General features: G+C 42.5%; 1 protein-coding gene across 4 annotated transcripts in view; it reads left to right on the top strand.

Annotated features, from left to right (window-relative positions):
* The window catches only part of auts2a (activator of transcription and developmental regulator AUTS2 a), a 1,158,583-nt gene that overhangs the window by 658,510 nt on the left and 472,220 nt on the right, over positions 1 to 27,853 (top strand). The gene's annotated exons all lie outside the window — the stretch shown is intronic.

The raw sequence follows: 27,853 nt of genomic DNA, 5'->3' as shown, positions 1-27,853 counted from the left end.
GCAAGTTAAGACATAGACACCAGAGTTTAAAATGTCCTCAAGCTTACAGAGGTAGAATGTGGGAGACCAGCCAGGGGTTTGTTGGACTAGTCATATCCAGAGGTAACAAAGGCATGGATGAGGGTTTCAGCAGTAGATGAGCTGGACAGGGGCAAAGTTGGGGGATGTTACAGAGACAGAAATAGGTGGTCTTCGTGGTGGTGAGCAGACTGGTTTAGTCTTCAACTGTTACCAGGGAGAGGGATGGAACTGGTAGCTATGGAATGGAGTTTTGAGCAGGAACCAAAAACAATGGCCTTAGGAACATAGGAACATAGGAAATAAGAGCAGGAGTAGGCCATTCAGCCTGTCGAGCCTACTCCGCCATTCAAACAGATCACAGCTGATCATCTACCACTAGGGCATTTTTCCCCATTACCCCCATATCCCTTGATGCTATTAGTATCCAGAAATCTTACAATTTCTCCCTTGAACATGCTCAATGATTGAGCTTCCACAGCTGTCTGAGGTAGAGAATTCTAAAGATTCACCACCCTCTGAATGAAGAAATTCCTCCTCATCTCAGTTTTAAATGGCCTGCCCCTTATTCTGAGACTGTGTCCCCTGGTTCTAGGCTCACCAGCCAGGAGAAACATCCTATCCACATATCCTGTCACGCCTGTAAGAATTTTGAGAGTTTCAATGAGATCACCTCTCCTTCTTCGAAACTCTACAGAATATAGGCCTAGTTTCCTCAATCTCTCCTCATAAGACTATCTTGCCATCCCAGGGAATAGTCTGGTGAACCTCCATTGTGTTTCCTCTATGGCAAATGTATCCTTCCTTAGATAATGAGACCAAAACTGTACACAATACTCGAGGTGCGGTCTCACCAAGCAATTGCAGCAAGACATCTTTACTCCTGTACTCAAATCCCCTTGTGATGAAGACCAACATATCATTTGCCTTCCTAATTGCTTGTTGCACCTGCGTGCTAGCTTTTAGTAACTCATGAACAAGGACACCCAGGTCCTTTTGGACACCAACACTTCCCAACCTTTCAATATCTAAGAAATACTCTATTTTTCTGTTTTTTCTACCAAAGTGGATAACTTCACACTTATCACAAGATATTCAATAAAATAAATATCGGATATGTTTGTGCGTAGAAGCCAAATGCTTCTTTTCAGTGTAACAAGAATGTAAATAGCAGTGGATGGTTTTGATACATTGACCTCTGGGCTATGGGCGCCACTCTGCTAGACTCGACCTTCATGCCCCACTGCCAATTGAGGCCCTTAAGTGGGCAATTAATGCTCACTTAAGAGCCTCATGCCATACCAGCAGCGAGCAGGGGACTCAACATGTGGGGAGTACAACAAGCGAACATGTGTATGTTTATTTGTGAATCCTGAGAGGGTTCCCTGATCAAAGACACTCAGTGCCTGATCGAGGGACCTGGCAGCGGCAAGGGAGGGTCCCACTGATACCCACCACTGCCCTTGCTGCCAACCCCCCTGCACCCCCTGCCCCACGGTCCCTACCCCGTGAAACCTCTCAAGCCATCACTTAGCTCTGGCTAGGTCACTGTGCAATCCTGGGTGTCTGGTGAATGTATTTTGCGCAGCAGCCATCACCTCCCTAGTGGCATAGATGAGCAAAAGAGCTTTTGGCCCCTGATTGGCTGGCAGCTCTTGGCGGCTGGTACCTCCTGTACCCGGGGGTCCTGAACCTGTGGAAAGTCCACTTTGGATCGTATGTTAATATACTGATTGACTCATAATTTGGTGGACCAACAAAGGAGGCAATGCGGGTCTCTTGCCGGCTCTCCAGCCAGCAGTTGAGAACCCCGTGACCTCCATAAAATTCCCCCGTGGTCCGTAATCGGCCTCACCCCTCCTCTTAGGACCCTTTTGCTATTTATCTGCCTATAGAAGACTTTTGAATTTCCTTTTATGTTAGTTGCCAGTTTCTTATCATACACTCGCTTTACCTCTCTTGTTTCCTTTTTCTTTCTCTACCCCTCTGAACTTTCTATATTCCACCTGATTCTCACTAGTATTATCAAACCGACATTTGTCAAATGCCCCTTTTTTTGGCCTCGTCTTGCTCTCCATATTTTTCATCATCCAGGGAGCTCTGGCTTTGTTTGTCCTTCAGGAATGTACCTGAACCTAAAGGCAGCCCATTGTTTCATTACAGTTTTGTGTGTCAGTCTTTCGTTCCACGGGCTGCTTACAAACACCTTCTTAAGGCCAATTAGGCAAAGAATGCCAGCGACACCCACATTGCATGTGACCACATTGCAGCCAATCTCCACAAACCACTTCATGAAGTAATTTCTCCTCCTCCTCTTCTCATTCTATTACTGACCATTTAAAATTGATTATCCCTGATCCAAACTCCCTGGTGAGAGAATATAACCTACCCTTCTTCACACTACAAAAATCTGTCATCATTTTAAAAACCTCCTGTTAGCTTCCTCTGCAGTGGTGGAAATAGTGCCACTATGTCTACGTAACAATAGTCACTGCACTTCAGAAGTAACTGTTTGTGAGCTGCTTTGAGACCTTTGAGAGTTATAATATGCTTTATAAATGTATTTTGTTCTGTTAATTCAAAAATGCACACAGTCAACACTGAAAAGGCCAAATATAATTAAGGAAATAAACACCAAAGGGTGTTGAATATGTACATGGGGTACTGACTTTCTATAATGGGGAGCAATTAGGAAATGACATTGGTATTTGGCCAGAAATAGTGTTTCTACTGCGCTGATAAGAGTTGATTGAGAGTAAGGATGAATGATGGCAGGATGTTCTGGGCCTCTTAGTTCGATTCAGCTCTGATTATGGAGCCTATTAACAGGAGTTATGACCTATTTAAGTGCAAAGCCTTCTGGTAATAGGGGCCAAATGATTCTGGAAGGTTCAAATTCACTAGGCTCACTGCAGAAATGAATGTGGCACTGAAAGCATTGATGTAGGGTTTGAATAGGGCTGTTCTTGTGGGACTTGAGAGAGTATGTTCTGCAGAAAAACTGTGGATGTAAACTGTTATTGGGATGAAAGACTTTTTTTTAAGTATATCGTGGCTAAGAAGTCCCTTTCATTTGTGCAATGTAAAGAGATTTACAATTCCAAACATCCGAAAATAATGCTGGATATATCACAATAGAAGTACTGTACCTCTAAACACGTTGTTTCATTGTAGAACCCTTTTCCTGCCTGAAACTCTACAATAAACCCAAATCTAATATCAAACCTATTTTAATAGCTCAACTCCCACACCAACAATGGTTAAAAAAAATACAAGTATAATTTTAGTAAGAAATATCTGAAGGCCAAACAGAGTGAAATGAAGCACAGTATAAATGGTATAAACCCATTGTACTAATGTTCTAAAGGCTCCATCACGTGTTTAGAATTTCACTGACATCACCTAAGCACCTCAATCTTTTTTTTTATTCATTTACAGGATATGGGAATTATTGGCTATGCCAGCATTTATTGCCCACCCCTAATTGCCCTTGAGAAGGTGGTGATAAGCTGCCTTCTTGAACTGCTGCAATCCATGTGGCGTAGGTACACCAACAGTGCTGTTCCAGGATTTTGACCCAGTGACAGGGAAGGAAGTGTGATATATTTCCAAGTCAGGATGGTGAGTGGCTTGGAGGGGAACTTCTAGTGGTGGTGTTACCATGTATCTGTTACCCTTTCCTTCTAGATGATAGTGGCCATGGGTTTGGGAGGTGCTGCATAAGGACCCTTGGTGAGTTTCACAGTGCATCTTGTAGATGGTACACTATACTATGTTTGTTGGTGGTGGAGGGAGTGAATGTTTATGGAAGGGGTGCCAATCAAGCGGGCTGCTTTTTCCTGGATGGTGTCAAGCTTCTTGAGTGTTGTTGGAGCTGCACTCATCCAGGCAAGTGGAGACTATTCCATCACACTCCTGACTTGTACCTTGAAGAAGGTGGACAGGCTTTGGGGAGTCAGGAGGTGAGTTACTCACCTCAGAATTCCGAGCCTCTGAACTGCTCTTGTAGCCACAGTATTTAAATGGCTAGTTCAATTCTGTTTCTGGTCAATGGTAACCTCCAGGACGTTGATAATGGGGGATTCAGAGATGGTAATGCTATTGAATGTCAAGCGGTGAGGGTTGGATTTTCTCTTGTTGGAGATAGTCAATGCGTGGCACTTATGTGGCGCGACTGTTACTTGCCGTTTGTCAGTCCAAGCTTGGATATTGTCCAAGTCTTGCTGCATTTGGACATGGACTGCTTCAGTATCTGAGGAGTCATGAATGCTGTTGAACATTGTACAATCAATAGTGGACATCCCCACTTCTGACCTTATGATGGAAGGAAGGTCATTGATGAAGCAGCTGAAGCTGATTGGGCCTAGGACACTATCCTGAGGAACTCCTGCAGTGATGACGTGGAACTGAGATGATTGACCAACAACAACCACAACCACTTTACTTTGTGCTAGGTATGGCTCCAACCAGCAGAGAGTATCCCCCCTGATTCCCATTGATTCCAGTTTTGCTAGGGCTCCTTGATGCCACACTGGGTCAGATGTTGCCTTGACGCCAAGGACAGTCACTCTCACCCCACCTCTGGAGTTCAGCTCTTTTGTCTATGTTTGGATCAAGGCTGTAATGAGGTCAGAAGCTGAGTGACCCTGGCGGAACCCAAACTGAGTGTCAGTGAGCAGGTTATTGCTAAGCAAGTGCTGTTTGATAGCACTGTTGATAGCCCCTTCCATCGCTTTACTGATGATCGAGAGTAGACTGATGGGGTGGCGGTAATTGGCTGGGTTGGATTTGTCCTGCTTTTTGTGTACCTAACATACCTGGGCAATTTTCCACATTGCTGGATAGATGCCAGTGTTGTAGCAGTACTGGAACAGTTTGCTAGGGGCGAGACAAATTCTGGAGCACAAGTCTTCAGTACTATTGCTGGAATATTGCCAGAGCTCATGACCTTTGCAGTATCCAGTGCCTTCAGCTGTTTCTTGATATCATGTGGAGTGAATCGAATTGGCTGAAGACTGACATCTGTGATGCTGGGGACCTCCGGAGGAGGCCGGGATGAGTCATCCACTTGGCACTTCTGGCTGAAGATTGTTATTAATGCTTCAGCCTTAACTTTTGCACTGATGTGTTGGGCTTCTCCATCATTCAGGATGGGAAGATTTTTGAAGCCGCCTCCTCCTCCAGTGGATTGTTTAATTGTTCACCACCATTCACGACTGGATGTGGCAGGACTGCAGAGCTTAGACCTGATCCGTTAGCTGTGGGATCGCTTAGCTCTGTCTATCACTTGCTGCTTATGCTGTTTGGCGCACAGTACTCCTGTGTTGTAGTTTCATCAGGTTGACATCTCATTTTTAGGTATGCCTGGTTCTGCTCCTGGCATGCCCTTCTGCACTCTTCAATGAACCAGAGTTGATCCTCTGGCTTGGTGGTAATGGTAGAGTCGTGGATATGCTGGGCCATGGGGTTACAGATTGTGGTTGAGTACAATACTGCTGCTGCTGATGGCCCACAGTGCCTTATGGATGCACAGTCTTTGAGTTGCTAGACCTGTTTGAAATCTATTCTATTTAGCACGGTGGTAGTGCCACACAACACGATGGATGGTATCCTCAGTGTGAAGGTGGGACTTTGTCTCCATAACGACTGTGCGGTGGTCACTCCTTCTGGTACTGTCATGGACAGATGCATCTGTGGCAGGCAGGTTGGTGAGGATGGGGACAAGTATGTTTTTCCTTCTTGTTGGTTCCCTCAATACCTGCCACAGACCCAGCCTAGCAGCTATGTCATTTAGCACTCGGCCACCTTGGTCTGTGGTGGTGCTACCAAGCCACTCTTGGTGATGGATATTGAAGTCCCTCACCCTGAGTACATTCTGCACCCTTGCCACCCTCAGTGCTTCCTCCAAGTGGTGCCCAACATGGAGGAGCACTGATTCATCAGCTTATGGGACGGGGGGTGAAACGCTGTAATCAGCAGGTGGTTTCCTGGCCCATATTTGACCTGATGCCATGAGACTTCATGGGGTCCAGTAATATATTTGCAATTATTGTTTATTCCATGTCTCACACATAATTTAAAGAAATTTCTGACCAACAGCTTAAAAAATACTGTGCAGTGCCAATGTTGATGCCTCAATGATCATTCTGGTTATATATTTTTTTAAAATGTGTAAATAGATATTACACAGGCTTAGAACTTAAGTGCAACATTTCTTTCACTTGAACTGAAAGAAAGGAAAACATGAGTTCAAGGTGCCTGAAGGAGGAAGGTACAAAGTTGGTGATGCATTTCTTGGGGTGGGTAGGTGGGTAAAGGGACCCCTGACAAATCTTTAAGTTTTAAAATAAGATTAAACAATAAGGTTAATTTTAATCACCTTTATATTTCGCAACTAAGAGCTTTTTACCCTTTCAAAATCTCATTTTGATTTTCAACAAGCCAGCAAGATCACCAATTCATCAGATGTTACCTCAACAATCAAACTCCCACATCCAATCCCCTGCCCAGTTCAGACAGCTTAGCCCTGTCCCTCGTTCAATCTACTCCCCAGCCGATGAAGACTGTCATTCTTGCTCCCTGCTCATATTAATTGCTACAGCAGTAGGGCTCTAGCTACTACCTGTTTTCACCATTACTTCTTCCCACTCCCCTTCATTGTCACTGATTGCCTTCCTTCATTGTCATCATTTCCCCCTTCTCTCCCCCATTGCCACTTACTGACACCATTATTGCCATTTATTGTTCCTTTCTCTCCCCCCTCCCCTCCCCTCCCCTGGAAAGCCACATCCATTGGCAACCTTATTCCCCCAACATTTCATCATCTTAATGGCACATACTGCTAGTCCTATTACCATTGATTTCCCTATCTTACCAAGTAAAGCTGCTAATGGGCCAGACCAAAGTATTCTTGTCCTCAGTGCCATTCCTGTGATGGGATAAGTGAATGAATGACAATGTACAATAATTTATAAAACTCCTTTAACATAGTAAAATGTCCCAAGGTGCTTCACAGGAACATTAAAGCAAGACTCAGCAACAATCCAGATAACAAGATGTTCGGGCAGGTGACCGAAAGTTCATATTGCCCATTGGTTACTCACAATATTTCCATCTACCTACATTAATGATTGTGCAGGTATGTTTCTGAGAATCAATTGCTAACATTGAGTGGTCTATTAAGATAAATTTACTTTAGTTCTTAGCTGTATTAAAATGATTTTCGTACTACATCCCTGACAACTTATTTTTTCAATTCTTTCTAACAGTACGATGCCATTGTTTTTATTTTGTCGACAGGGTTGCTAGGCAATGTGCTTTTATTCTTTGGCGAGATTGGTGTTTGCTTAACCTAAGGGCCACAAGCTCACTAAGATGTCACGTTGATGGTGAATTACTCATTTACTTCCTGGAACACTTCTCATCTCGCACAGCAGCGAACAACCCAACTCAAAAATGACCTTAAAATGTCCTTCATACCACTGATGCGTTTGTTTAAGGGATTGTAATATATACTCGATGATTTCGTCAAACCAACCCAGGGCGCAGTCAGTACCTCTCAGTCATGAGAGTTTTAAACTTCAGCAAATTAAAAATGTAAATAATAAGTGGGCATATTGGCATTAAAGGTATTAAGCAGTTTTGAGTTTGCAATTTTTTTATATAGATAACCATTTATGAGGTGATTGAACCCTTTTCTTGTTTTACTGCTTAACCAGGGTGTTAAAATGTTCTGCTAAGTCTTGGGTCAATCTGCAGGAAACACTGACTTTTATTTCTTTTGAATGGATAGAAAATATTGGTGTTCAATCTATACCTACTGAGAAAACCTGGGATTTCTCCGATAATATAGAAATAATACTAGATGGACCTCTCTTTGGTACCAATGGCACCGATCTTTTTGCTCACACATCAACTAAAGGAAAATAGTCATGCTAGCAACTGTTATCAAAAAGGGTAAAATATCTGCATTCCTCGTGTACCTCTTCCTTATTTTCTCATTAGCTGATGTACAGTCATATCTTTCAGATATTCACTTCACAACCGTAAGATCGTATCCATTGTTTCTTAATGCAGTTGTTCCAAGATATATTGCTTCATCATGCCCTAAAAGTTTGTGCCATCTTTGCACTGCAGGAAGATCATGGATAAGCACTTGAATCAGCCAAGGGGAGTGATATTTGTTGAATAAGGGTCTTTATTTCTGCTCCATTCCTTTGAAAACAAAATTGTTTTTTTTTTCAGAACTTAGACTGTTTCCTATGACTGAACAAAATATGTGTGTTGTTCCCAAATTCAAGTAACTGAAATTGAGCAGTAAATCGTTATGACAAAATACACCACTCATGAAGAGAGATATGGCTTACTGACTTGAAAAGGAATTGAATGAGCTTTTGTTTTAGTCACGCAAGTTAGATTTCCACAGTGTGCAAACATGGTCAAGATTTGATCATTGAATTGTGCCATCAGTGTGTGATTTTTCAGAAGCTGAAAGTTCAAAAGTGACTTTCTGTCTCATTTCACAGGGGAATGAGCTACTTTTGTGACCAACCATAACATCATGCAGCTGAATGGGATAGTTTACAAAAGAAACTGAGGCCTCCCTGATGGCTCAACATGTATAGTTAGTGAATAATACAAAATGCCCAATCCTGGTTTTAACTGCTGAGTTAGTGGATCTCATTTGTGTGATAGAATGAAATACAGTTGGTCTTCACATTCCTGTGTTAGAAAGGGGGAAATTTTCCTAGGTTCCAAATTTGGATCACTATCCAATATCTCCTGCTGAATATGTATGAAATATATGACATCATGTTAGAATAGGATGGGGTTGCTTGAGATTTTTCCCACAGTTGGGAATGGATTATGGTCAGGAAAGAGGCTGGGAATTTTGCGGTGAGTAGCTCACCTCCTGACTCCTAAAGCCTGTCCACCATCTACAAGGCACAAGTCAGGAGTGTTATGGGATACTCTCCACTAACCTGGGTGAGTGCAGCTCAAGAAGTTTAACACCATCCAAGATAAAACATGATTGACACCCATCTGCCATCTTAAACATTTTCTCCCTCTACCGCTGCTGCAGTATGGCAGCAATATGTGCTATCTGTAAGAAGCACTGTAACAACTTGTCAAAACTCCTTTGACAGCACCTTCCAAACCCGCAACCTCTTCCACTAGAAGGACTAGGGCAGGAGATGTATGGGAACACTGCCACCTGCAAGTTCTCCTTGAAGCCACACACCATCCTGACTTGGAACTATGTCGTTGTTCCTTCAGCGTTGCTAGATAAAAACCCTGAAACACCCTTCGTAACGGCACTTGGTTTGTAACAGTTCAAGAAGGCAACTCACTAGAACTTGCCCGAGGGCAATTATGGATGGGTCACAAATGCTGGCCTAGCCAGTAACACCTATATCCCAGGAATGGAAGGAAGAAATTGCCTTTCAAAGTTCACACATAAATAACTGTCACTTGGATAAAGTGCTAGAAGGTGGAGCACCTGAAACTATACCCAAACGAAGAAGCCTCAATTTTAACCTAACAGCCGGATGATTGATTATTTCCCTGTCCAAATTTTACTCGGGAGTAAAATGGGATGGATGCAAACTGGTGAGCCAACCTTATCCTGTCAATTTCTCGCTGAGTGGGTTAAGTTAAAATCACCCCCAATGTGTTCACCACAAGATGAGAGGTTTAATTTGGTCAAAATAATAAGTGGTAAATAAAATACTTTTAAAAATCTCAGCGTGTGGGTGAGGCTGGCAAAGACCCATTTGTTGCCCCGAGATCAGGGATCTTCTACTGTTACATTCCTTGTGGTGATAGCACTCCTACTAAGTAAATTACTGGCTAGTAATAACTGAGAGAAGGAACTTCTGGGAAAATACTAACTGTAAAATGTACCTGTCCATTAGGATTGCCCTGTACAAGAATCATGCTGTCTTAATGACAAATCAAAACTTACAACTTTAAGGTACTGAATCCCACATGGACAGTTATGGCAGATTTCCAGCATGATTGAAGATTAGTAATATTGAAACTCAGATTACCAGTTCTTTGAAAGAAAAAGACCTGTATTTATATAGCGCTTTTTACGTCCACCAGGTGTCTTAAAGAGCTTACAGCCAATGGAGCACTTTTGAAGCATAATCACTGTCGTAATCTAGGAAATGCAGCAACCAATTTGTGCAGAACAAACCCACACAAATAGCTTGGGATAATGACCAGATAAGCTGTTTTTTGATGCTGTTTGAAGGATAAACATTGGCCAAGGCACCAGTGAAACACTATCGTTTACTTTTTTACAGCGCAGCAACTTTGCAACCTATCTCTCTCTGGGGTATGAACCTATCTCTCTGTGGGGTATGAATCTCCATGCTCTATCAATGTTGTTTACATGTCACCTGCTACTTTTATTTATAGTAGTAAGATAAATCTGTCCCCCAGAGAAGGGAAAAAGGATCTTAGTGGTCACGTAGATGACGTTTGTGTGTGCTGATGCCAGACCTCGGGGAGGTTGAGTCCCTGGAGTACGACTTTGTAGTTGATGAGAGCTGTAAACCAGAAAGATGCCAAGCCACACCACTATCAAAAGAATTCCTTTGTGCTGCATGGCCCAGGTGTGATGCTGTTGTTAATATCCACTGTCTTGTGTGATTGTCCTCAAGGGTGAAGAACAATTTTAAGAATTATCTACTGTCTTGAAGGCGCATTTCTGTTTTGAAGGGGGAATGTCACTAAAAGGACTGAAACATCTGCTTTCAGTAACATCATAAAATGGCCTTTCATGTGATCATGGCTAAACTGTGGTTGATGAGAAAATGCGTCCAAGTCTGAGAGTTGTTGCTTTTTCACAAACCCTGAGGACAGTGCAACTTTAAGATAAGGGACGGAATGCTGCGTCGGTTATAGTGAAGGATTACCTGATCTTATGTTTATCAGCTGATTGAAGCTGCCCTGAAATTCCCATTGTCTCCATTAGTTGCTAACAGTGCAAACTGCCAGTGGAGACTTCAGGCAGCTTCAATCAGCCAAGAGTACTGTCAACTGCTCCAGGAGGCAGTTGGAATGAACAGCTCCACTGTCTTCAATCACCCCGCAGCCCACCCTGTGATCTCTAGAACTGTCGTGGGCCCCTCTTGCTGAAACCGATGTCTGCAAGTAACTTTTCGATTTTCTTGGTTACAATGACCAACACATACACCTGAAAAAAATTATGTTGATGCCAAGATGGCCACCATAAGCATGGGAAGTGGGAATTCTATTACTATTAGCATAAACTGCAAGGGAAAGGCCATTTCAGCAGCTCCCCCTTATGACTGCATGCAAGTGGAAGCTGTATTGGAGTGCTCTGCCACATAAATAATTTGGCTGTATGTTACCTGAAGTATAAAAAGAACAAAGATTTGGCTAATATCAGATGTTCAGAGCATATCCTACGTGTGATTAAGACTTTGAGAACCACTTGCCACTCTTGTGCTGTGAGGTCTAGCTCGCTCTTGGGATAAATTACATCTCATTGTTCCTGATTGTGTACACTTTAGTTGGTCTTTAGGGGTTGCTGGGGGCAAGCTCTGAAACACTGCATTATGCTGAGTGCTCAATGCCAATTCACTTGTGCAATATTGATTTTATTTTGCTCAAAGCTCAAAAAAGGTGGCTCATCGAAACAACGGATGAAATAGGAAAGAAAGGCGACACTCTAACAGGTTTCGTGCTCCACAGAAAGGGAAAATAAAAGTAGATAAGTCAATGTGTCCAGTCAAATTGAAAACATTCCCCCAAAGGTGAAACCTATCTGCAAAAAAAAAAGAAAATAATTCATTCAAATGATTAATCAGATGTCCAGATCATGAAAGTAAAGTTTATTGCTAAAAGACAATATTTTACAGACTCTTCTCTGTCATAATTTCATATACTTGCCTTGAAATTGGAAATTAATGATGTTGGGAGTAGGGTGCTGGAAAACAAATGCTATAGCGTTAGGGTATGTGTTTGTTCATGAGCAATTCTGCAAACTGTATGAGACCGATTCAACTTTTTAAAATGAGGTACATCAAGGATATCAGCAGCTTCTAATGTTGGAGTGTTGGGCTCCCATTTGTACATCCTGGCATTTTGACCTGAGCCTTGGCTGCCCTGTACAGTTGAGTTTGGTTTTAGTCCCACTTGATGTCCAGAATGATTCAGCTTGGAGCTGAGGCATAGAGGAGACAAAGTTGTGAGTGGAGGTCTTTTCCCCACTCCTGAAGCACCAATTGTGAAGCTGCTATTGGTTTACAAAAGACAGGTAATGGAGAAAGCCTTGGCAGAGAACCTCAAATGGAGAGGTATGACAGGTTCAAACAATTGGAGATTTCAAAGTGATTTATTAATGAAGGAAACATAATGGTGCTGTCTAGTTTTGATGCAATGATGCCTTTGGATCATGGCATGAAGACGGGCCAATCAGATAACTGCATTACCAGTTTCATGCTGCTATTTACAGTACAAACCGGATGATTTATCAGCTACCCTGTGTGGAGCATTTAGTGAATTTAAATGAGTAACCTAACAGATTTATAATGCCTAAAGATAAGACCATAATTTTGTTTTTATGAATTATAATCTGTTTATATGCTGTGTAATGACATTTTGTACGGAGATAAGAATGTTGTCTCTAGCATTGAGTTGCATGATGAGAACAGTTTGGCTGCCACCTCTGCATTTTAATCACACACCAGCACTGGAGACGACAATCTCATCTCCACAGGAAATGACTGTGTGCAGAATTGAGATGCGACAGTGGCAGGAAGTTCCCTTCGCAGGCCATTTCTCTTGCAGTCACAAGCTGTCACCATTCCTTACATTTCTGTACTTGCAAAGTTGTGCATGAAAAATAACTCCAAAGGTTTTGAATAATTCTGCACGCTGAATGAATAACCCCAGAAGAGGAACTGCCCAGAGAAGGAGATTCCTATCCCTGATTACATAATTATTTCCCAACGGGAAAGCAGAAGAGGGGCCACTATTCAAAGGGGCATTTACACCAACATTTTTCTCAGTTGGACACAAACAGAAATTGACTTAGATGCATGTAGGAATATAAGAAGATATGAAATAAGAGCAGGAGTAAACCATAGGGCCCGTCGAGCCTGCTGCACCATTCAGTACGATCATGGCTGATCTTTGGCTTCAACTCCACTCTCCCGCCCATTCCCAATATCCCTCGATTCCCTGAGAGGCCATAAATCTGTCAATCTCAACCTTATTCATAGCCAATGATGGAGAATCACAACCCTTTAGGGCAGAGAATTCCAAAGATTCACAACCCTTTGAGTGAAGCAATTTCTCCTCACCTCAGTCCTAAGTGATCATCCCCTTATCCTGAGACTGTGCCCCTTTGTTCTAGATTCTGCAACCAGAAGAAGCAACCTCTCAGTGTCTAACCTGTAAAGCCCCTTCAGAATCTTGTGTATTTGAACTTATCTGCGGTCCAATTTAGTCCAGTTTGTTTAAAAAAAAATCCTTATTTCCAAAAGCACTGATGCTTTTATGGAAGATCTCCTTCAGCTGTATAAAATTGGGAATCGTGTCCTAGAACTGATGAGCGCTAAATCCAAAAAGTCAGTTAGGATATTTTTAGAAAATGAAAGTGCTTGTTTTTAAATTGAGAAATTTTGATCATTGCAAACACATCTTGCTGAGCTCATCAGTGTGAGATGAGTAAGTAAATCAATGAGATGCTAAGCTTCTATTTTAAATGCTTGAGGACTGTAACTGTCCCATTTCAGATATGCCCGTTCTCTTGTTAACAAGCAGTAAGTGTATTTGCCGTGCTATTGTGTTACCCACAGGAAGACCTTTGGCTCTGTTACAGGATATGTGGATGACTGAAAGCGACTTGATATGTTTAGACTATTTTCCTTGTGATGGTTTGTGGTGTGCATTAATTAATTATAGTTTATTGGAGGCTGTAAAATCTAATTTATTGGCTGTACAAGCTACATACAAGATCTTTACTCTGGCCATTAGAATTTTCAAATTGCTGCAGTGCATAAAGTCGCATCCTCAATTTTTTGCAGCTCATAAAATCTACATTAAAGTCCAATCTACACAGTGGATTTTATGGAATGTGCCCATTTATATCAGTGATTCAGTAAGAATTGGCCTGTTTCACTGATCGCCTCGTGGTTAAGTATGCATCTAAGCCAATTTAGCAGGAAAGAAATTGAATCTGGTCCCTCAGCCTGATCTCATGATGGTATACATCCTAAATCATGGCATTATAGAACAGACATTTTACACACTAATATTGTGAAATTTAAATATGGAACTTATTTATTTATTTATGAGCTTGTCATTACGGCATCTTTATGATGGGGTGGTGGGGGGGAACACATTACTGACATATTAGTCAGGTTTGGTGATCAACAAAAGTCTCCTTATTGCTAAATTGCATTAGCTGCTTGATAACAAAGACTGACTTCTCCAAACAGAGTTTTATTGTGAAGCATAAAACCCCACAGACACATGTTTTCCCTTTATTTATACACCAAGTGAAGGGCTTAGCTTGTTAACTTAGAATTACCACTTAAACACCCCTTGACAGTTAATTGTTTCCTTCCCTAACACTTATTAGCGATATGGATGAATTTTTTAAAAAACAAGTATTTATGCTTCTGATCCTTTTCTGGCTGCTGCTGCTCCTCTGGTTGATCCCACCACTCTCCTTAACTGTCTTCTTCCTGTGGATTCCATGATGGAAGGTAATCATGAGCATGACAAATGGCTACAGGTTCAAATGGCAAATTTAGGGTTTCTGTCTTCACACACAGAGGAATCTTGGAATGGGCTGATAAATAGAATAATTGAATCACTTCATAAAACAGATACTGAGATGGTGGACACCTGAGTGCCACTCTTGGTGGGTGAACTAAAATGGACAAAATGGCCTTTATCATAATTATCATCTTCTGAGGAGGCCTCTTTGTAAGGCAAAATTGTGCAGCACACAACCAAGATCTTTGTAACCTGAACCGGATTGAAGAAAACCTCCAGATTAATCCCGGCACTCGAAGGACACGTTCAAAATGCCAATTGTGGTGGCTCAGCTGATGGCTGTGAAATACAGTTTTCATCAGCATCTCCCATTGTAGATGGGAGAATTGAGATCCTTGGAGTGATCCAGAGATTTGCCTTTCTAGTACAACTGACTGGTGTGGGGATACAGGTGGATAACCAAATGCTCCCTGCGCAGGTTGATTGGCCTTGGCTTCCCTCTTTTACTCTTCTTCCAAAGAGCTAAGGTGTAGACATATTCTGAATGGGAAATGCATTCTAGCCTCTGGGGGCAAGTAGAAGGGGAACCCATCAGCAGAATTCAGTTGGCAGCAGCAGATTAATTCAAGAAAATATGAATGTTGGCTGAGAAATAAGCTTTCTGCGATTGTGTTTAAAGTCCCTGTGGGGGCCTTTAAATCAACCCATACTTCAGCACTACTTAGAAACACCAGATGCCTGTTTTATGCAGGTATGACTTGTGTTCATTGTTAATGAGGCTGTAATTACAAGAAATTGGAGTGATAACATCACCACGTCGTTACCAGCACACTTAAGTATGCCTACGTTGTCATTCAGAAAGCATGTTTTTAAAAATTGGATGAGTGATGAAGTAATTGGGGAATGCAACATCACAGATTTCCCCCAGATCTCACCCTGCCCAAGTACTACCCAAACAAGTGATCCTCAATGTTTGGGTTTAAATATATAGTCTCCAATAGGCACTCAACAAGGTAACAGAGGGTGACCAGGATCTATTGAACCTTACCCAGCAAAGCCAGTGTGAGAGAAGAATGGTGGGGAGGATGTTGATTAGTGCTCCATAGTCTGTTGATCTGTTATAATTTTGAGGACTGCAGAAGTACTTCAATTCCATAATGACAACTGAAAAACAATATAAATATTGTGAATTTTAGTTCCAATGACTGTTTAACGAAGAAGGTAGTGATATTTTCAGTCACGCAGTATGGTAGAGCACTAATACTTGGTGCCACACTTGGGTCCTCGTGCCCATGTTCACCCATTCCAGAGAGTTCTTGAACTCGGCTGCTTTATTGTGGAGAAGTACAAAATAGGACAGGTGAGCACCACAAGATGAAGGATAAATTAGCTTCAGGGTGATGTTAACCGAAGCCTGTAGATAGGCTGTGACACACTCTTGGGCATGAATGAGGCCCAATGAGACAAAAGGAGCAATTTATTTTGTACAAAGTGTGTTTGCTTCTGAAAAAAGTCAGAAATGTTTCTGATTCTTCTTGTGATAGACATGCTTTGTAAGCCTAGTGTTGTGATATGATCCTAAATGTGATAAGTGCTTTGGAAAATCCTAAAAGAATGTTCAATATTTAAAGGGTCAGTTAGCTTAGTGGACATCATTAAAGAACTGAAAACAATTGTGACAACGTATGATGGAAAGATTTTTGTAAAGGAATTGCGTTGGTACTCACAAAGGTTTCTCAGCTTGGGAGTTCTATTTCGAGGAGAAATTTGCTGAACCTCTAGCATTTGCAATGTGAAATAATCATCAGCCTATGTACAGAACAACAGGGAACTTTCAACATACTGGGGGCATACCAAGCTCTTTAAACCCAATTCAGACATTACCCTTTTAATGGCTGTCAGATAAAATGGAAGGCAGCCCTATTAAATGAAATTGGAGACAGCAAAAGGATCTAAATCTTTTGTTTATTGCAGTGCTTACCCTGCTTTATGTAAGCATAAAGGTAATAACTTTCACATGGAAATGGAATGCTTTATTTAGCTAAGTTAAATTAAAGAAAATATACTGTGCAGCAGCTCATCTGAGATTTTGCAACAGGCTTAAAATATGAAACTCCAGCAATTTTTTTTAACCCTCGGATAGGATTCTGCCCCCTATCCAGTGAAACTTTAAAACTGCATTATGCAGATACTGAGGGAACAGGTGCTCTTAGCTTCAGTTTAATGCAGTATTAACAGACAGATTGTTGGTTAGCACTTTTCCTGCTGCCAGACTAGATGGTATATGGAATAGTTCTAAATAGTTGTTGATCCTATCCCTGTTAATCGTAGTCACACAACCCTGCAGAGTCATTGTCTAGCCTCTCAATGCTATATTCTAGCCTCTTGAACTTTCTCGTGCTCAGCGGTTGGTGCAGCCTGTTTGAAAAGCAGAACTTGCCTTACCCCGTTCCTATCCTGGTGCTGTTATGTGCTAGGATTTGCCAACTGCAAGGGAAACAGCAGTCTGGCTGTTTTGTTTTGCTGTGCTTTGTAATGCAGCGGTTGTCAATTTTATAAATTGCCGTTAATTTACACAATCGTAACATTGTGTTGTATGGACTGCAAAACAGGTTACAGAAGGCTGGACTTTTCATAGCAAAGACAGATGTTAACTACATTTCAGAGTGTCAGCAACCAGCTGCTTGTCCATCTAATTGTTTAGAAACTGGAAAGTTTGCAAAACTGCAAAGTATTATTAATGACAATGTTATTCACTCAAAAAGGTTTCGCATGTGAGGTGAGATCATAATTGAGAACCAAGAGCACAAAGAGAAAAATCTCTGGAGTCAGTCATCATTGTCGTTTGTACTTAATTATCATCTAGGTTTTGGTTTTATTTTAGTTGTTCACCTGTTGTGCCACATATAGAGAGTAAAGAGCTTGATGAAGATTTAAAGAATGTCGTTTATATCCTGCTCGTGATGACCACAATACTGCCTGTCAATTATTACATCAATTCACTCATGGGATGTACAATAGATTGTATCCATTATAATACATCTAATTTCCTCCTTTCCTTCTTTTGTTTCCCTTTTTTCCTCCCTTTCCATTCTCTTCCCTCCTCCTTACTTTTGTCTTTCACACTTCTAATCATATCCCACTGAAATGAAGCTCTCAAATGCCTCACTATATTTCTGCATGTAACTGGTTGTTTGATCTGATCAATTAGCTGACATCACACCTAGTCCATCGTTAATTTCAAACAAATACCGATTTATTTAATTCAGCTTGATTATTATAAGAACGCATCCGATTTTTGGCAATGACGGTTTTTCTTTAGCAGCGGTTTTCAAATGGGGGTCCGCAGAGACCTTTCGGGGGGTCCACGATGCAGGGTCAGTCTTACAGGTGAGTGATTGCCCAGGGCACTATAGCCAAGAGCAAGCGAGTGACAGTCACAGACGTACTCTGCTCTTCCTTAGGATCCTCCTCTCCTGAGTCTCTCTCCATGCCCTTGCTCCCTCCTTGCTCAGATCATTCTGGGCTCCTGCCCTCTCTCCGGGCTCCTGCCCTCTTTCCGGGCTCCTGCCAAGCATAGACAGACGGCAGTGAGAAGCAGGCACACGGATCACACTGCTAACTGTAAGTATATACCTATTCCCTTAAAAACATTATGAAAACAATCCTTAAATGCAGCAAATTCATATTGTGAAAAGGTTAAATGTTCCCTTTAGTACTGTTTGCAGTGGCTACCACATGCTCAAAGGTTGCAGTGCACGGTGTATTTAGCAGTCTGCATTGTGCAATTTTCTTAAATTGTAGCAATTCATCAATATTTACAGGGGATGAAAAACTTCTCATAAAATGAAACTCAAAGCAACCAAAAAGCGACTCACGATTTGCATAGTCATGAGCGACAATTTACTGTTGGAGAAGCAGTATATGTGAGGAATTTCGGTGGAGGACCGAAGTGGTTACGTGGTAAAGTAAGCTCTGTGACCGGACCATTGTCGTACCATGTAGAAGTGGAGGGCTGGATCACCCCTAACCATGTGGATCATTTAGTACCCCGACAAAATTATGTTTCACCTGTAACCATTGCTGAACCTGTGGTTGCTGTTGAAGTTGTTCAACCAAGGATAGACATACCCGATGTCTCTATCAGAGTGGATGACACTGAACTGCCTGTGCCTAATGAGGTACCTGATGTTATTGCGGGTCCAGAGACTGTGGTTCCTGCCAAAGAATCGGAAGTCGTAGAGCTACAACGTTCAGGAGACCACCTGAAAGGCTGAACTTATAATTTCATGACCTGCTTAAATATTGTAATGTCATGTGATAAATATCCTTGTAAATACAAAATGTACAGAAAAGTTAAAGGGGGAGGAATATAGTAATTTTAGTGTTTAACCACCTTCTCAATATCGCCATCCATTCCCGGCCACCAAAGATAACTTTGCACGATCATCTTCATTTGTGAGATTCCTGGATAGGCAATGTGTAACTCTACTAAGAGCGGTTCTCTTCCTTGTGAAGGAACTACTACTTGCACACCCCATAATAGGATACCATCTTGACTGCTCATTTCATGTCTTCAGTTAAAAATGGCTTCAATTCATCAGGGACTGGTTCCTCAGACCACCCATTTAACACTTGGTCTCTCGCTCGAGACAGGACTGGATCACGATTCATTCAGTTTCCTATCTGCCTGGCACAGACTGGTGAGGAATCCAGGAAATTCATCGCTAATACGATCTCTTGGGGAAGTGGGACATGGTCATTGTTCTCTTGCAAAGGATGGTGACTTAGGGCATTGACTATATGAATCCCTGGTCTGTACACAAAAGTGTATTCATATGCTGGTAGAATTAGGGCCCATCTTTGAATTCATGCAGAAGCTATGGGAGGTATCGCCTTTTCTTTGCTAAACAGACGCAAAAGCGGTTTGTGGTCTGATATTATCGTGAAGTGTCGCCCAGGCACGTATTGGTGGAATTTTTTAATGCCAAAAATAATCATCAGACCTTCCTTTTCGATCTGAGAATATCCTTTTTCCACTGTGGTGAGTGTCCTGGATACATGGATACATAGCCTATTGGCCTCTCTGCATCGTCGTCTATCTTGTGAGATAGTACCGCTCCCACTCCTAAGGAAAAATCATTGCAGGTTGGCACTAATTCCGTTGTCGGGTCGTGGTGCAGTTACAAATTTGAAGAGTGCAAGGGCTGTTTGACTTTCATGAAAGCTTCTTCTTGGGGTGACTTCCAAACCCAACAACTGGTTTTTCTTTAGCAGTGAATGTAGAGAGGCTAGAACCATTGATAAATTTGATAGAAATCGGCCATAATAATTTACCATCCCTAAAAATGATTTAAATTCAGAGACGTTCTTAGGTGTAGGTGTCTCTCTGATTGCTTTAACCTTCTCTTCAACAGGGTATAACCCCTAGGCATCTGCCCGGTGGCCCAAATAAATGACTTAATTTGCCTGAAAAGTACACTTTTCCTTTTTTAGGTGCACCCCTGCTTCTAAAATCATTTCAGGACTTCCTCCAGATTAGTCAAGTGTTCTGTTTCCTTGAATCCAGTTATTAGTACATCGTCCAGGTATTCCTTCTAGCAAGCTCTCCATCATCCTCTGGAAAATGGCACAGACCGAAGAAACACCGAAGGACAGGCGTGTATACTGATATAACCCTTTGTGGGTGTCTGTGGTCACAAATTTTCTGGAGGCATCATCCAGTTCCAGTTGCTGATAATGCATGACTCAGATCTAGCTTTGTACACGTTGCCCCTCCTGCTAGTTTAGCATAGAGGTCTTCAATTTTGGAAATAGGGTATTTGTCCAGTTTGGCTGCTTTGTTGACCGTTAGTTTATAATCCCCACAGACCCAGACGGTCTGATCTGGTTTTAGGACAGGGACTATGGGGGCTGCCCACTCTAAGAACCAAACCGCTTTTATGACACCCGGCCTCTCTAGCTGGTTCAACTCAACGTCAGCCTTCTCTTTCATGGTGTATGGCACTGGTCTTGCTTTCAAGAATTGAGGAGTTTCTTCAGAGTCCATGTAAATCTTGGCCTCTAGGCCTTTGATTTTCCCCAGTTCATCCCAGAAGACGGTGTCATTTTTTTATTTGCAGCTCTGGCAGTCGTCCTCCTCACAACTGGAAGATTTCGGACCAGTCTAATTTAATCTCTTTCAACCAATCATGACCTAGAAGGCTTGGTCCCTCACCTTCTACCGCCATCACTGGTAGTTGTGCTGTTTGGTGTCTATAATAAACAGGTACACTGGTAATACCCTTTATTTGGATTTCTTTGCCTGTATATGTTTTCAACTTGGCAGAAGTCTGTTCCAAATTTAATTGTTGAGCACCTTTATTTAAACATCTGAAAGTGTGCTCCTGCTACTGTGGAAGAAGTATCAGCATCTACTTACATTTTTAAGGGTTTCCCATTCACCTGTAAAGTGACAGTGTTTGGCTCTGTCTTCCCAACTTTCATGTTGAATAAGGAATAAATGTCAGAATTGGATGCTTCTGGTTCTTCCACACTATATACTTCATTTGACTTTGTTTGTTACCTGGAAGCCTGTTTTAACCTTGCTTTGCAATTTTTCAACATGTGCCCTCTTTTGAGACAAAAATAACACCCCACCTCTTTAAATCGCCAATCGTTAGAAGTATGATTGTTTCCCCATCGATAACAATTGGTTTTTGAATTTGCTGCTGAGCTGCTTCCTCTAAATTTTCGGGTAGTGGGGGCTGTTTCCCACTTTGCGGCAGAGTTCCGGCTTTTTGTGCCACTTTTGGCTGACCATTGCAGCCCAACTGGGAAAACGACGCCATTTTGTGCACCTTGAATCAATTGTGAATCCTTGACAGCGCTTTCCATCGTAAGTGCTATTTCTAACGCTTTCTTAAAATCAAGGTCCACTTCAGCCAGCAATCTTCACTGAATAGCATCATCTTGCATGCTACAGACCAAACAATCCCTTATCGTATCATTCAGGGTTTCACCAAAATCACAATATTCCATTAGTTGTTTTAATTTTGCCACATAGGGAGCAATGGTCTCCCCGGGGGCTCTATTCCGTGAATTGAACCTGAATCTCTGCATTGTGACTGAGGGTTTGGATTGAAAATGTCCCTTAATGAGGTCTACTAAATCAGTGAAGGTTTTCGAATCAGGGGCACTGGGAGTTGTCAAGCTTTGAATTAAACTGTAGGTCATGCTCCCACAAAGACTTAGAAGAATCACTCTCCCCTTTTCCTCCCCCGTGATTTTGTTGGCTTGAAAGGATAACCCAAGACGTTCTATATATTGAGTCCAGTCATCTGTGACTGGTTCTAAGGGATTGATTCTGCCAAACTGTGGCAGCTCGGTTGAGCGTATCTTCTTTCTTTTTAATTCTCTTAGATAGCCGCAATAGCTGGGCGAGGAATAGCACTGGATATGATTTATCCTCGTCATCAGTTTGTTATCGAGTTGATTGTCCAGGCAACTTTTCTTGGTGGAAACATTGAACTTTATTTACAGGTTGGCAGCAGCAGCTACATGTGTGCACCTAACTATGGGCTGAATTTTGCCGTCGGCAAGCAAGGGGGGCGGGGCCCACTCGCCGATGCGGGATGACGTCGGGGGGAACCCCCAACGTCACCCCGCCCCATTTTAATTTTCAGGAAGGCGGGGGTGCAGCAAAATCAGCTGCAGGCCTGCCAACCTGTCAATGGCCCGTCCAACCTTAAGGTTGGCGGGCAGGCCAGGAGCCCCAGCGGGGAATGGAAAAAACATGAAACCTCATCCACCGGCGGGATGAGGTTTCATGTAGGGATTTTAAAAGTTCAATAAAGTTTTAGTGTAATTTATGAACATGTCCCATCTCATGTGACATTAGGGGGACATGTTAAGGATTTTTTTTTTCTTATTTTAATGTTTTTAAAACTGTCAGCGATTTCCCTGAGGCTAGATGTGCGCTCTTTCGTGCAGATGTGCGAAAAGGCGCACTCTCGCTTTTAGGGAATCCCCCCCCCCACCCCGCCGCACAGGAAGCGCATAGCTCTTCCCACCGGATGTCACACTGGGCGGGCATGAATTGGCCCGCCCACGTAAAATGGCAGCGGGGCCCACTTCTCTGGCGGGGATCAGCTCCCCGCCCACTGGAGATTGGGTAGGGCCCACCTGCCCGATAGGCAGAAAATTCTGCCCTATATAACTAAAGAAGGACTCCTCCTAGAGGTTCCCCACACTGCAAACTGATTGGTTCTCACAGATCATGTGATTTTACAACACAGGATTATTCTTAAAGCTACAGTCCTACATTTATCAAAACTATAATTACTACGCAGAGAAAGCCCCTTGTCACCTCCTTTGAGGAAGGCCTGCCATATTAAATGTCAATCAGCCAGGCCTTCCCCAGGATCAAGGACCCTGGGGTGGAAACCCCATACTCCTAAGGGCCACACTCCATTGCAGCAGCAGCACCACCAGGAGTGGTGACAGCTGCTGACAATGCAACCACCAGAGGTCCAGGAACAGTGAGGGACACAGGCCACAGGTGAGTGAGGGTGGGCAGGGGGTTGCTGGCTGTGGGGGCTGGGGGGGAATGAGGGGCAGGGGCATCTGTAGGAAGGGCAGAGGTTTAGCTCTCAGCAGCCAATAACCCCCACCCCACCTTCCTGAAGCCAGGTTCCTTGATCAAGGACCTCCCCTCCCCAGCACCTTGGAGCCCGCTGATAGGTTTGCTTTTTGGGCTCCCCACATGGCAACTGCCCTGCCCGCTGCTGGTTGAATGCCGGCAATGGTGGGATGAGGTCCTTAAGTGGCCATTAATTTTCCATTTAAGGGCCTATATTGGCATTGGGACAGGAAGACAATCCAGAAGCCTTCCTGCCCTGGCCATCATTGCAGAAAGGTGGCTGGTTCCCCACTCCGTAACCTCTAGCCCAATGAAATACCCTCCAGCCTCCAAACTCACTTCAGAGGAGGGCATTAAATTCTGCCCATTCACACTCTGGTTCTCTCCACAAATGCAGCCAGATCTGCTCAATGTGAGCATTTTCAATGCAGTTATACCCCCAACATAGCACCACAGGTGTCCAAATATTTGGCTGAAAAAGCAGTATTGTCTTTTACGGTAAAATGTAAACCACTTTGAAAATGACTTTTCCTCAATCTAAATTCTTATAATCACTATATTTCAATTAAGTTTCATTTCAAAGCTATTGACACACTAATCTGTTTAGTGACATTTCACAAATACTGCTAGTTGATAGAATTTGAATAAATCCACTTGAGCTTCAATTTAAAAAAAGATTAGCAGACATGATAGGCTTAACAAAAAGTATCTCTGTAAAATGCAATGTAGTGCTAAGTAACAAAGATGTTTTAATGCATTAAAACCTGTGTACTAAACCATATGGACATAATTTGTTTTAACTCTTAAACAAATGAAAACACTCTTGATTTGTCGAATATAGTTCATTCCAAGATTTCATGAATGTAAAGCTTGCATCAGAAAGAGGTTCCTGTGTAGTCTGTGTAGTAGTTAAACTGAATGCTGATATAGGCTTTCCTGCAGAGCTTGACAGAACCAAAGGCAGTGATTTTATTTATGGTCCTGTCAGTGACACACGCTGATGGTTGTGCAAGAATTCTAAAACCCAAATTACTGGCGAGTGACAAATGGCTACTGCTTTCTACTCCATTTCACGAGGCAGAGCTTGGCTGCACCCTCGGATGGATATGACCTTTCTGATGATGCCTTTGTGGCTCCCTGGAGCCCTTCAGGAGCTGTAATGGACTCAGCGTTAATTGCTAGATGAAGGACAGCAGCAGTTCCTTGCAGGCTGATTCCTGGTCCCCTGCGAGTACAGCTGTCCAGCTCTGTGAAAAGATTGTTCTGACACACAAACATTTTAGCTCAGAGTGCAATCAATGCACCTCACAGTGCGTACAAATAAGCACAACATTGGTTTTTTTTATGGTTTCCAATCCGCTTGCTGTACAGTGAAAGTTGTTGGCAATAGTTATGCCTAAAGTGACCATACTTCCTTCCTGTAGTTTACAAGTGTAAGTAGAAGACATTCAATAGATTGGGGTGGAACTTACCATTTCAGAGCTCTTGAGTCATTTAGAAGGATCAGTATTGTACGTTGAGGACTCTACAATCTGATAATATTTGTGCAAGATAACTTCAGAATTATCAAACTTCTGATTTTTAATCTTTTCTTGCATTTTTTTCCCTCACTCCTGTTTCCCAGTTTCTCTCTTCTGGACTCCTGACCACAATATCACCACTTCCACTGATAAGACACAGCCATTCAGGCTGTTTGCCTCTCCATTCCATTCCAATCCATGAGTGCTCTGCCCAAAGTTAGGTCTCTGGCTCATTGTCTGCTGATTCTTCATCCTGAGCCATTTTTCTTGGTAGTTGTCGTCAGCAATGGTTTGCCACTACCTCCCATTCTCAGGGGCAGGGTGACAAGGCAGGTCACAAGTCTACCTCAGTTTGAACGGGAATTGAACCCATGCAGTTGGTTTTATTCTGAACCACACACTAGCCATCTAGCCATTTGATCTAACCAGCCCACTATGCTTCTCAATTCCTACTTGCAAATTCATCCCACAGCCAGGTGTTAGGATATTTAGTTCAAGCTGAGAGACTTTGATGATCTTATTCTTCTCTCCGAAATGTATGGAAGACCCTTCTTGAAGTTGGTCCTCCCACTGTCATCTCTAGTCCATTTCAATGGCTGTCAGCTCTGAATTTCAAACTTAAGACCTTCAGGTTTGGGAGTTAGGTGCTCAGGCACTTAAATAGTAGGAAGCCCCAAACCGCTAAATTATAAGTCATACAAACAACAATCACAATGCCCCGTAATTTAGTATTTCTCAGTTAATTCTGAAGTTAATGAATCTTACTTGGGAAAAATGAGAAAAAATCTTGTTTGTTTCCATAATTTTTTTTAGGAGGGTGGGAGGAGTGAATGTTGTTTACTTTGAGGTTTCCCACTCAACTGTTCACTGTCATAACAAATACAGTACATGCAGAGCATCCTTTTAAACTGCTGTAACGATGTACCTTCAACCCAACATCAGAAGAACATTAAAGAAAGGCTTGCATTTATGTAGTGCTTTCCACAATCACCGACGTCTCAAAGCACTTTATGGCCAATGAAGTGCAGTTACTGTTGTCATGTAGGAAACACTGCAGCTAATTTGCACACAGCAAACTCCCACAAACAGTAATGTGATAATGATCAGATCATCTGTATTTTGTGATGTTAATTGAGGAATAAATATTGGCCAGGACACAGGGGATAACTCCCCAGTCGTTTTCAAAGTCGTACTATAGGACCTTACACATCTACCTGAGCAGGCAGATAGGGCCTCAGTTTAAGGTCTCCAACATTGCAATGCTCCCTCAGTCGTGCACTGGAGTGTCAGCCTTGATTTTTATGCTCAAGCCCTGCAGTGGAACTTGAACCCTAAACCTTTTGATTCAGAGATGAGTGTGCGATCAACTGAGTCATTCCTGATACCACCAGTACAGGACTACACTAATGTGACAATTACACGTTGTACACTGCCAACAAGTTCTCTGAAGCACGATTGGCAAATTACAGAAGATATCCTGCTGTGTAATTGTATCTACAAGGGACCAAAGAACTGTGCGGGAAAGCAGCTGATTTTGATCAGTGTTGTTCTATAGACAATGACTACTGTGGGCTTCTGTGTCTGGATCCAGTCTGTAATCCAACATTTGTTTTTTTTTTAATTCACTCTGAAGGCATGAGTATTGCCAGCAAGGCTAAAATTTAATGCCTCTCCCTAGTTGCCCTGGAGAAGGTGATAGTGAGCCACCTTCTTGAACCATCACAGTCTGTATGTAGAAAGCACCCCCACGTACTGATGGTGAATTAGTTACAGGATTGTGACCAGCGACAGTGAAGGAACAGAAATATAGGCCCAAGTCAGGATAGTACATGACTTGGAGCCGCTAGTGTTCCCAAACACTTGCACTATGCAACTATTTGATTCTTAAAGCAAGTTTGGTAACAGTGCAGCAGATTTACGTACAGTGCATTTTGTCATGCTGTGGTAAGACACAGACTCTCACATTTGACTCATGATGTAGTGACTGTCCAGCCTAATCCAGATAAATGAGAGAAACTGGGATGCTCAAACTCAGCAACTTCTGACTCAAAATAGATTTTTTAAGAACTGAGGTGAAAATCGACTAGCCCATTTGTGTTGAATTGTGCAGCTCAGTGCATGGCTGAAAGGTGCTTTGTTGGGTGTAGGCAGTGGGCCTGAAAGTGGTTTTTAGCCTTTTTAACTAAGGGATTTTATTTTACAAAATTAATAGTTTGAAATATAATTAGAGTTTGTTTTGCAACACTGACCCTCACGTTTGCTTGTAGTCCAGATACATAGGATATGAAAATGTTTCCTTAACTTCTGAAACCGTTTGAAAACATAATTTTGAAAAAGGAAATCTTATGGTTATGATTTGCTACTTCAATTTTAAATAGTTACTGTTGATATTTTTTGCCCCTTCACTCAACCTCTTTTTTTTTCATTCATGGGATGTCGGTGTCATTTATTGCCTATCTCTAATTGCCTTTGAGAAGGTGGTGGTGAGCTGCCTTACAGACAAACGTGTGAAATAGGAGCAGGAGTAGGCCATTTGGCCCCTCGAGCCCTCCACCAGTCAATAAGATCATAACTGATCTGTTTGTGGTTTGAATTCTACATTCCCACCCGCCCCCAATAACCTTTGATTCCCTTGACCTGATGCTATGAGACTTCATGGGGTCTGGAGTCGATGTTGAGGACTCCCCGGCCAACTCCCTCCTGACTGTATACCACTGTGCCGCTACCTCGGTTGGGCCTGTCCTGCCAGTGGGACAGGACATACCAAGGGATGGTGATGGTGGTGCCTGGGACATTATCTGTGAGATATGATTCTGTGAGGATGACTATGTCAGGCTGTTGTTGACTAGTCTGTGAGACAGCTCTCCCAATTTTGGCACTAGCCCACAGATGTTAGCAAGGAGGACTTTGCTGGGTCGATAGGGCTGAGTTTGCC

Source organism: Cetorhinus maximus, chromosome 9 (assembly GCF_964194155.1).
Source record: "Cetorhinus maximus chromosome 9, sCetMax3.hap1.1, whole genome shotgun sequence".
Taxonomy (NCBI): Eukaryota; Metazoa; Chordata; class Chondrichthyes; order Lamniformes; family Cetorhinidae; genus Cetorhinus; species Cetorhinus maximus.
The sequence above is the reverse complement of the archived record's forward strand: the minus strand, read 5'-3'. Positions and strand labels throughout refer to the sequence as shown.